The sequence below is a fragment of the Nicotiana tabacum genome, chromosome 22, assembly GCF_000715075.1.
Source record: "Nicotiana tabacum cultivar K326 chromosome 22, ASM71507v2, whole genome shotgun sequence".
Lineage (NCBI taxonomy): Eukaryota > Viridiplantae > Streptophyta > Magnoliopsida > Solanales > Solanaceae > Nicotiana > Nicotiana tabacum.
Window position 1 is genome coordinate 189,939,556 of NC_134101.1, and position 10,911 is coordinate 189,950,466.

Below are 10,911 nucleotides of genomic sequence, written 5' to 3' on the forward strand. Positions count from 1 at the left end.
AAAATGCCTTCGTCATTCCAGTCTTCAAAATATGCCCAGTGCAAACAACACAATTAAACAAAGATTTGCAGTCTCTTCTGATGGTGCTGGACTTGACAACTATATTCAACTTTTGCTTTTCATTTGTCATTTCTAAAGCACCGTTGGGCGACACTCTCACTTTTATTATCATGAACGACCCTTATGCCAATTTGGCGAATCTTTCTTTTAAACGGTTTTCTTTGTGTTTTACTTGCCCCAGTTCCATATGACTCGAGCTCTGAATAATCTCAAACCGTCCTTATTTTCTTTAAATGTTCTGATCACCTCTCTAGGATTTTATGATTAACTTTTAAAGACTAGGCCCAAACTGTGTGCGCACGTCATGTCACTAGAATCGGCGTTGAATAAAAATGATAAAAGGACGAAACAAAAAGAAAACTGGAAAAAAGACCGGATTTTGCATTAGATTACTGGTGAAATGGTTTGAATAACAAAACAAACGAAACAAACCAGAATAAAATCCTAAAACAAACTGGACAAAACTTAAACAAACAGCTATGACCAAATGGAAAGATAAGAAGGTTTGACACAAGACAATATCCGAATTACAACCCTAATAATCCGGACAACAGAAATGACAACAAAATAAGCCACCAAAAGCTTCTCTCTTGCTAACCAAGGAATAGAGCGTCCTCCCACTTCATTAAAACTGGCATCTCAGCCACTGATCTTCACATCAGTATCGCCCAGACCATTGCCAACTTCAATATCATCAACCTTAGTTAACAAGTTCCCAATAGGACTCGAATTCTTCTGTCATCAGGCCTGATCCCCCAAAGTGTGCTTTTGGATCTTGTATTTCCGGCTTACCACAAACCAACCACCTTCTTTCTTTGTGATTCAAAACAAAACAGGTTAAAATGGACTCATTCGGTCCTCATTATTAACAACATCTTTTCCTTTTTTTTCCTTTTTTTTCCTTTTTCTTTTTTTTTCGATTTTTTTTCATTCTTTTTTAATTCTTTTTTTCTTTTCCTTTTTCATTCTTTTCATCATTTTTTTTCTTTTGTCGTGGTCGAATCTTATGGAGATTGCCTACGTATCATGACCCCGCATGAATCAGACCTTGCGTAGTTCGGACCCGATAAAAGATAAACAATACTAAACATTTTTTCTTTTCAATTTTCATATTAAAACAAACTGAGTTTCAAAGGTTTGAAGAGGACCTACAAACTAGAAAATCAAACAACCCGCATATTCTAATTAAAAGATTTACAAACTACAAAACAAAAAGGCCAGCTTCCTTTCCCCGTTTGACAAATGCAACCAAACAGCTATTTTGCAAATGTGACCCCTTCCAAATCTCACATGAATTTTGAGGCCGGGGAGGATTATTTTGACACTTTACAAACTTGACCGTTCTTTTACGAAAATAGCCTTTCGACAACTGAAGGATACTCTAAGTCTATTTCGGCAAGAACGGTTTAAGACGCGGCCGAAGCTGGATCGGCTTATTTTGACCAAAAAAATCAAATGGTATTCACCTAACCGCTGACTCTTTGTTTTTTTTTCAAATTACAATGAAAAACGTGGTGTTGCAAACACGGCCCTTCAGCACCTCGGGGACGAAGATTTTTAAGGCTGTGTGGGTCAACTGGACCAAAATCCTAAACATGACCCAAAAGGTGGTTGTTTATGCGAAGTCAGCCTTCCGGCGTCCCTTTCGGGAACATTCGGCTATTTTTGACACAAACAGCATCACCCTGACTTATTTATGACTCTTTTTATCATTTTTCAAAAATAGAAAACTCAACATTGCAAACACGACCTTTCAACGTCTCGGGGAAGATTTTTAAGGCTGTGTGGGTCAGCTGGACCAAATCTTAAACATCACCCAAAAGGTGGCTGTTTATGCAAAGTCAGCCTTCCGGCGTCCCTTTCGGGAACATTCGGTTATGTCTTGACAAAACAGCGTCACCCGACTTCTTTATGACAAAATTAAAATTTTGACATGTTTTTTATTTATTTATTGGTTTTTGGCTATTTTAGCAAAAGGTGGGGTTGGACCCGATGAGGGCTGCCTACGTATCTCACATCCGGTGAGAATCAAACCCGCGTAGTTCGGGCAAATAAACTGAACTATTTTAAAACATGCTTTTTTTTTCATTTTCAGTAGCAAATAACAAAACCACTTTCAAAGCACGACTCTTTTTATTCATTTTTTGGCATTTTTATAAACAAATAAATAAATAAATAAAACTATTTAAAAACAAGACTCTTTTTTCACTTTTTATGGCAAGACAAACTATTTTCTTTTTTCTATTTTTTCTTTTGCTTTTTTGAGTGAAACAAACTATAAAAAAAATATTTTTCTTTTTTTCTCATTTTCCCAAAATTTCGGTAGAATTTCGCCAGTATTTAGGGCATTGGTTTTTTTTTTAAAAAAAATAATAGGCAATTAACTCTCTACACAGTTACTTCCTTCTTTTTCGCAATTTTCCAATATTCCCGATTTTTGAAGCCGGTCAGCATGCGAGTCTGAAACAAGTAAATGCATAAAGCACATAGGATGCAGCAGGATGGTCTTTTCACTTCAGGTTGCTAATCCTAGACGGACCCAACCCTTGTGCTGAGTCCCCTAAGTCAAATGCGCATGATGCAAATAAGCGTTCCTACTAGGGATCCAGCATGTGGCTTTGTTATACTAGGTTCAGAACCTGGGTGTTTGTTCTAGACCTGGCTTACCCGAGCGGACAGCTCGAGCCGAGGGGGGGCAGCGTACCGGGAATACAGAAGCTTCACCGGCTTAGCAACTTGTCCGAACCTCGTTCTAAATTGGGATTTGACACTATACAGAAAAGAAGTCGTACGAAGTACACCCTTCTTCATGATTCAGAAGACTCAGAGAGGATATGGGTTTCGGCACAGTTTATATACAGTTCACGTAATATCAAAGCGGTAAAAGGCAACCAATTAGCACATTGAGCCAAAACATGTAACAAAATCAGATAAAACCAAATATAACAATTTATATAAGCTCGAATTTCTAACCCTGAACCAGTGGTTCTGGGTCAAAATCCCCAGCAGAGTCGCCAGAGCTGTCACACCTCCTTTTTCTGCCCCCGCGAGGGTACAAGGAGTTTTTTCCAATTAAAGGACAATCGAAACGGGATTTGTTTATTTATTTCAGAGTCGCCACTTGGGAGATTTAGGGTGTCCCAAGTCACCAATTTTAATCCTGAATCGAGGAAAAGAATGACTCCATATTACAGTCTGCGTACCAGAAATCTGGATAAGGAATTCTGTTAACCCGGGAGAAGGTGTTAGGTATTCCCGAGTTCCGTGGTTCTAGCACGGTCGCTCAAACTGTCATATTCGGCTTGATTATCTGAATTAATACATGTTGAACCTATGTGCAAAATTTAACTTTTAACCGCTTTTATCATTTACTGTTATTTTTATCAAGAATTGCAACATCGTGGAAACACATCTCGAACCACATCACATCAATGCACCCGTGGTTGTTGGCATATTTCAACTCTGTTGAGATTTGGATTTGGGTCACATAAATGTGCACCCGAGTTTAAGAAAATTAAATTATTAAAGGCGCGCCTAAAGCGACTAGCGTATCATTTACTTTGGGTAGGGCCGTGGAATTTTGCTAAACGGTCCATCCCAAAGTCTAAGCAATTTAAAGAAAATATTTACTGAGGGCCCCGCAATTTTGTATTTTTATTCGGCGAGGCTCATCTCATTCTTATTTTTAAAAGGAATTTGCAACGTCATGGACACACATCTCGAACCACGTCACAATCAATGTATCCGTGATTAGAAACACATTTCGACTCCGTTGAGATTTGGAATTGGGTCACATAAATGCGCACCCGAGTTTAAGAAGGTAAGATTTATTAAGACGCGTCCTAAAGAGACTAACGTATTGTTATTTTAGGAAGAGGCCGTGAAGGTTCATTAAACGGCCAAATCCAAAGTCTAGTCAATGGTAATGTATTTAGTGAGGGCCCCAACGATGTGTGATTTATTTGGCGAGGCTCGTCTCGTTTTTTTTAAGTATAAACCTACATTGACTACATTTCTTCTATTAAGTTTGTCTCTAAAAATAAAAGAAAATTTCTCAATTAATTACATGATGAAAAACATAACTTATCAGTTATTAGTTTACGGCTAAGGTGAATGGAAAATTACGATCAAGTTTGTACAAAGAAAAACTGCTTTCATTCTATATTCTATTATTCAATAATACTAGAACATGAGATAGATAATAATATCGAAACAACTTTAATTAATTTAAACTAATATTATTAGATGAAGAAGTTATACATATGCAACCCCATTACTCATTAACCAATCAACTACATTTTTATACAAAGAACGGAAATTTATATTCAAACACAAATCTAAACAGGAGGAATTCAACAGGAACAAAGCCTGATTAATATTTCATTTTTGCTTCAAGCCGAGAGCGTACAAATGTGTACCTGGAAATGGCAGTACAAGAGCAAAAGAAGGAGAAGTCAGCAGCAATAATAACACAACAACAGCAGGTTCAGCAACACCGCAAACCAGTAACAACCAGTAGAATAACCCAATAACGGATTGAAAAATCAGCAATACCAAAGTGCAATCGCAGTCAAAGCAGAAGAGAGACGGATACAAGATGCAGTAGTTTACTAATTTTGAATGACACTCGAGAAAAGACAAACGGAATTTATTCAAGTAGAAGTTCAAGTTGTCTTTCTCTTTTTTCAGTCTAAAAGCTCTCTCAAGTGTAAAAGTCTGTGAGCTCTCAAGTGTAAAAAGTCTGTTTAATGTTCAAGTCCTAAAACTCTCTCCCAAATCTTGGTCCGTATTTCCCTCCTCCTTAATGTGTCAAATGACCCTATATATATAGCAAGACAAGTCTTGAATCCCCAACCCGAAATTATTCCCCCAAGGGCATGCTTTGTCCCCACTACTTAATGTTTTCTTTATTTTAAACCTTGTCCCCCATGCCTACATTAAATAAATACATCATCCCCCAACCCATTACAATTTGTCCCCCATGCCTAACATAAACAAATACAATATTCCCCTCCACTACATTATGTTTTGTCCCCCATTATGTTAAACAAGTATATCAAAACCCCACCCCATTATATTTTGTCCCCCATGCCTATATAAACAATTATAATGATGTTCAATTACCAAACTATCCTTCCGACCTTATTGCAATTACCCTTTTACCCCTGAATGTACTGCAATTTACCAAACTACCCTCATCAGCTCTAAACAATCAATTAATCATAACTTAACCAAAATATAGCCAAGATGACCAATTTCTCAACAATCTTCAACAACAAATCACATGAACACGATGAACAACACAACTCAAAATTAATGGAATGACTTAACCATATCGCGAACCAATCCTGGTTAATTTAGACCATCAATGGATGAGCAAGGATACAACAATACAAACAACAAAATACATGATTCAAACTAAATCAACAAATCAAAACATAAACTCACATTAAATTACCGGATTAAAAATGAACTTCAAACAAAGATGAACATGAACTAAAATCTATTTTAAACAACAAACATGACGAATTAAATGACTCAAACAACATTAATAATTTCTGGAAAATACATAACAACATGAAACAAATTGAAGAAATAATCAATTAAATTTCAATTTGAATCTAACAAACATTAAACTAACAAATTTTTACCTAAACAACAAAACAAACATGAAAAACAACTAATTAAATTTCTATTTGAAATCTGAAAATTAATTCAACAAAACATATGAACATGAACAAAACCAAAAATCAAATATCTACCGATTTTAGATTCGAGAAATATCAAAACGAAATACGGATAAAATAAAACTCAAAATCTACTAACCGGATCGAAACGACGAACAACGACCAACCAACGACGAACTCGACTATGTAGGGACTGTTTTGACGAACCCAACCAAAACTTGAAAAAAAATGACGGAGACGATCCTAAGCAACTTAAGCAGCAGACGACGAGGTTTCAGTACAGACCCATATGAGAGGTCGACGAATGGTGGTGAATCAAAGATGCGGCAGCTGGGGACGGGGCAGTACAGACCCATATGACGGACAGTACAGACCCATATGACGGGTTGTTCGTCATCGACGACTGGATGTAGTGAAGAAGAAACAGCTGGTCTACGCAGCATCAATGGAGCGGAGGAAGCAGCTGGTCGTCTACTGCTGTTGCGTTCAGCAGCTATGGGAAAAATGGAGCAGCAGCACGAGCTTGAAGCGGACGATGCAACAGCAGTTGGGTTCGTTCGAAAAAGGTTGATTTATAGGTAACAGCTGCGACGAGGAAACAGCAGCAGCACGGAGGAGCTGGAGCAGTTGTTGGCTGCGTCAATGGTGGACGTTCACGATGGTGAGGTCGAGGAAGAATAAGAAGCAGCAGCCATGGACGGGCTGCTGCGTGTGCGCGTGTGTGTTTTTTGTGTATGTGTGTGTGTGTGTGTTGTCAATGGGGAGGCAGCCATGGATGGGGTGTTTTGGAGTTTGGAGAAGATGAAAGTAAGGAAGGGGGCGGATGGTTTTAGTTTTAGGGTTTTTGGTTTTTTTTTTTTTTTGTTTTGTGTTGGACAAAAAATGAGGAAGGGGTGTTGGGTACTTGGGTTAATGGGGGCAGACCGGGTCGACCCGGTTTGAAGTGGACCGGGTCATGGGGAAGATTGAGCAATTATTTGGGCCTGTGGTTTGAAATTGAAGAAGTGGCCCAATCCGATTTTTCTTTGTATTTTTGGTTCTCTTTTCTTCTTTTATTTTTCTAAAACTAAATTATAAAAGTACTTAAATTATTATTAAGAAATAAATTAAGTTATAAAAATGCAAATTAACTCCCAATAACAATTAACGCATAATTAAGTAATAATTAAGCATAAAATTGTACATTTGGACATTAAATGCTAAAAATGCAAAAGATGCCTATTTTTGTAATTTTTATTTTTTTGTAAACAAACTTAGTTACTAACAAATTGTAGAATTAAAATCCTACATGCAAAATGCGACATATTTTTGTATTTTTTATTAATTTAACAAATAAACATGCACAGACAAATACAAATAATTATCCAAAAATGTCACAAAATTCTCACAAAATTGCACACTAATAAAAATCATTGTATTTTGAATTTTTTGGGAGTAATTCTCATATAAGGCAAAAATCACGTGCTTACACCCAGCAGCTTCAATCCACGGCCGTACCAACAGCAGATTGCAAGATACTGGCACGTCTATCACTTGGAAATCAACATCGAACCAAGTTGGCCCCATTTGCAAACACAGACTAATCTCCCCAATTGTGGACCTTTGGGAGCCATTGAAAAATCTCACATTGATAGCTCCGTCCTTTATTTCATGCAGTCTCTTACCCAACTTCTTGAGTGTTACCAGCGGACAAATGTTGAGACTGGACCCTCCATCGATCAGGATTCTGGTGATAAAATAGTCTTCGCATTGCCTGGTGATGTGCAATGCCTTGTTGTGACCCAACCCTTCAGGGGGAAGCTCATCCTCATGAAAAGTAATTATATGACTTTCCAATACCCGTCCTACCATGTTAGCCATTTCCCCACCAGTGATGTTGCTTGGCACATACGCTTCATTTAGCACCTTCAATAGAGCGTTCTTGTGCGCCTCATAATTTTGTAGCAAAGCAAGAATTGAGATTTGCGTCGGTGTTTTGTTCAACTGGTCGATGATCGAGTACTCCTTGGCCTGTATCTTTCTCCAAAGATCGCCTGGACCTGTCTCAATAATGGGTGGCCGGTTGGAGGCCTGCTTGCTTGACTCAGCTAGATGTTCCAAGGTATAAACCCAACCAGTTCTCGCCATACCCTGTGCCGCAATAGTTTCCTCGAACCTAACCTTGCCTTTCCTCCTTGCCTCGGCTGTACAGTCCCATGGTATAGCCTTCGTATGGAATGGAGTCATGCTCAACATCGCCACTGGGATTGGTGTGGCTATCTTTACTCCGAACGGAGCATGTGCCTTAGGTAGTAAGACTGCCACTTCAAACGGTGTAGGTGCATTTGCTGGAGACACTAATTTGACCTCAATTGGTGCTAGTGTTTTTGCAGATGACGTTGCTTCAAACTCAAATGGCACAGACATGTTTACCTTGTCGTCCCCAGAGGGCTGAATCTGGACTACGATCGGATTGAGAGTAACTATTGGCTTCTTTGGGTCATCACCTTCTGCGATCAACCCGATTGATCCCTAGGGATCCCTATCATCCTCTATTTCAATCATGTGGATGCCTCCACCCTTATGGTCTGGCAGAGGGTTGTTGCGAACATTTGGAGTAGGTTCCTTTGCCACAATAATCTTGTTATCAATTAAAGTCTGAATCTTGTCTTTCAGAGAACGACATTCGTCGATGGTGTGTCCTTTCATGCCGGAATGGTATGCATAGGATTTGTTTGGGTTAACCCACTAAGAAGGGTTCTCAGGAGTTGCAACAGGGATGGGGGTAACCTAACCATCAGCTTTGAGTCTCTCGTACAATTGGTCAATAGGTTCAGCAATGGCTGTATATTGTTTTGGAGGTCTGCGATCAAAATTTTGTCGAGGTCTAGGGAAGTTTTGATAGTGGGATGTGTGAGTTGGGAATATCTAGGTGAAGTAGGCTGATATACGGGAGGTGGAGGTGATTGATAAGTGGATGGTGGAGTTTGGTAAGAGAGTGAGGGTGTTTGGTAGTTCGGAGTAGGCTGATATGTGAGTGGAGACATTGGGTAGATTTGGTATTTGATGGGGGATTTAGTTCTCTGTGCTACCATTACGGCTCCTACGTCCCTTTTCTTGGACACTCCACCTGACTGTAAAGCCTTATTTGTAGGTTGTAAGGCCTCAAAGTTCGTAATCATACCGCTTTTGATGCCCTCTTCAATCCTTTCTCCCAGCTTGATAATGTCAGAAAATTTGTGGCTCTTAATCATCATTAGTCGTTCTTAATACTGCGGGTCCGGAGCCCGGATAGAAGAATTTGTTCATCTGTTCCTCCTCTAAGATGGGTTTTACCTTAGCAGCTTCGGACCTCCAGCAAGTAGCATACTCGCGCAATATTTCTGTAGGCTTCTTCTTTAGATTCTGAATATAAAACACATCCGGCGCATTTTCTGTGTTAAACCTGAACCTGTCCATAAAGTCGGATGCCATGCTTACCCAGCTTGACCATTTCTTTGGATCCTGGCTGATGTACCAAGACAAAGCATCTTCCTTCATGCTCCTCATGAAAAGCTTCATGCAGATTCTATCATCTTTCCTACTCCAACTAGCTTGTCACAGTACGTTCTCAAATGGACCCTTGGATCCCCTGTACCATCAAACATTTCGAACTTTGGAGGTTTGTACCCCTCGGGCAGTTCGACATCGGGCTGTATGCAATAATCTTCGTAGTTCAGCGCTTTAATCCCCTTACTTCCTTCAACGCCTTGAATTCGGCTAGTCAATTTCTTAAGTTCTTCAGCCAAATTCTTGATGAACAAATTCTTTTCATCAGGCTCGGGTGTGCTTGAGATGGGTTGGGTATATTGTGGCATAGTCTTCACGTAGATAGGGTTTTATGGTGGGTGTGAAAGTGGTCATTTGTGGGTTTTGGAGTTCTAGGATGAGTAACGGGGTGTTGTTTGAAGTATGGCAGGTGTTGTAGTGATGGTGAGGGCGCGAGATGGTTTTGTTTCTTTGGGATATTCTATGGAGGTGTGGGGTTCTGAGCATTTGGGAAATTGATATCTGGAGTGGTGAGGGAAAATGACAGATTTGCCAGATTCCAAACCTGATCAAGTTCTTCTTGGAATTTCAGCAGCTTTTGTTCGAGTTGGATGCATTTTCTTTGGAAACCCGAGTACCATGACCATGAGTGACCTCTACCCGTTCAGCTGAGTTCTCCTTTCTGACATTGTTCAAATCTTCCATCTTCCCTTTGTTCTTGTTTTTGAAAGGTCTAAGAGGAGGAGTGGGTGGAGGGCCCCTGGATCTCGTGGAATAAGATTATATTGCCAGAGTGCACGAACTAACCTTTGGGGAGGAGAATAATACAACAAAAGTAAAAACAAAAAGGTAACAAGTTATTGAGGATCATAAAAATGTTGTGACATTTAAACACATAGTGCGAAATGTAAAACGTGTCCTAATTTGTGAACCTCTTTGTGCCCGAGGTAGGCCTAGCGACAAATTAATTCGAAGAACTTAGAATGCTAAATGCCTCCTTTTATTGATAGAAAATAAGACGAATACCAAATCGACACTAAACAAACAGGAAATAAATGTAACTAATGGCCATTGGCCTTATTACATTTTATAAATCGAAAAGACAAACTCCTATCTATTTGGTCCCAGAAGGACCTTCCCCAGATTCAGCATCCTTAGCTCCATCGAACAGCTTTCCAGCTTGCGAAGTCCCAACAATAGGTAGACTCTAGCTAGATGTCCGCCTTCGTTTCCTTTAGCATTTTGGCAGTCTTCGACCCTCTTGAGAAACTTTTTTCTAATTCCACTATGCCTCGCTCCAGGTATCCCAGTCGCTTGTTGGAACTGATAGCCATATCCTTCCATTCCTCAATCAGTTTTTGGTTGGCTTCTTGTATCTCACGGTGCTCGCTTTCGCACTCCCGGATCCTCTTGCGCAGTTGGTTGTATTTGACATGTGCCTTGGCCCTTTCATCTATGATCCTGTGGCCCTTGGGAAACCCTGGATAGCCCAGACCATCGTGATTATCTTCCAACCAACCTGAATAGTAGGGAGTGCAGCCAGCGTGGTATCTGTCTGGCTCGATGGTATCTCTCCCCATGACGATCTTGTAGTGCCACATATGCTGAGCTTGGCACTTATAAGGACTATCCTCATTCTGGAAGTCAGCCCGGAAAT